At 34.4% G+C, this 1,270-nt stretch overlaps 1 long non-coding RNA gene across 1 annotated transcript; it reads left to right on the top strand.

Annotated features, from left to right (window-relative positions):
* Positions 1 to 7: 7 nt before the first annotated feature.
* On the top strand, positions 8 to 395 carry LOC109590431 (uncharacterized). The gene is made up of 3 exons (XR_002189311.1): positions 8 to 149; positions 204 to 299; positions 356 to 395. It is a non-coding gene; the product is annotated as an uncharacterized LOC109590431 (long non-coding RNA).
* Positions 396 to 1,270: the final 875 nt, after the last annotated feature.

The raw sequence follows: 1,270 nt of genomic DNA, 5'->3' as shown, positions 1-1,270 counted from the left end.
CCGCTATACGGTATTAGATGAGAGAATATTCTATTAATGTATAGAGGATAATGAGAAACTGAAACTCAAAGTTGCTGGTAATGAAGTATTTATAACTGAAATATTGGAAGAGAAGACACAAGTAGAGGAGAAGAAACAGATTATTACTGGTTAGTGTATCATCAGTACATAATATTAGATGAAAGAGTATTCTATTTTTGTAGAAGATTATGAGAAACTTAAAGTCAAAGTTACTGATTTAACTGAACTATTGGGAGAAAAGGAGGAACAATATCTCAAGGAGAAACAGATCATTATTGGTTAGTTAACTATACACACAGCATGTATTAGATGAGAGAATATGTTTATTGTGTAGACGACAATCAAAATCTTATTTCTGAGAAAGACAGAGTTATAGCCAAACTGACATCACAAGTAGAGGAAAAATCACAGAATGAGAAACAGATCATTACTGGTTAGTGTATCATCATCAATCAATAATAATTATTAATATTCTATTAATTTATAGACCTTAGAGCTAAAGTGTCTGATAATGAATTGTATACAACCAAACTAATGAAGGAGAAGTCACAACTACAGGAGAGAGTCACATCCTTAGAGCAACAATCCATCAAAGAGACTAGTTCCATTGGACTACAATTTAATTACCTGATCCCTTCAATGGGTAAGAGTATTATTGTGTGACTGACTGAGTGCAGGGTTTACCACTGGATTTTGGCATATAGTGCTCATGCAGGGTCTTATCAGTGTATTATCCATTTGACCAAAGGACCCTGTAGAGGGTACATATATTTTGACAAAAATCACAAGGAGAGAGTTCATAATTTTTATAATTTTTTCTAATACATTTACATGTATGTACTTGTTCTTATGTTGTGTATCAAGTTTGAGCTGATTCTGATCAAGTTTGGATTTTTTATGAATTTTTAAAGTTGCTCCAAATGCCATGTACTGTATTGTAGTGCTTGTCAGCTCATGAAGCTCATGCTGTTTATCTCACTTAGCATGCTTTGTGGGAAACCTTGACTGAGTGTATACAATTGTGTGTGTACTCACTGTATATATTTTGTATAATTGACAGATAAATTGGATTGTCTGAGTGATGTCCAGGTAGCAGAGAGGAAGCTGTTCTTAATTCAAGGAGACAAACCTCAACTGATGAATTGGGAGAAATATGGTCTAAGGATTGGAGTACAAAAGGAGAGCTTACTGTCCTCTGAGACAGTAGAAGCAACAGTGGTTGCTCTTGTAGGAGGAGAGTTCCAGTTTC

Source organism: Amphimedon queenslandica, unplaced genomic scaffold (assembly GCF_000090795.2).
Source record: "Amphimedon queenslandica unplaced genomic scaffold, v1.1 AMPQUscaffold_10029, whole genome shotgun sequence".
Taxonomy (NCBI): Eukaryota; Metazoa; Porifera; class Demospongiae; order Haplosclerida; family Niphatidae; genus Amphimedon; species Amphimedon queenslandica.
Note: the sequence above shows the minus strand (reverse complement) of the source record. Positions and strands in the feature narration are given on the sequence as shown.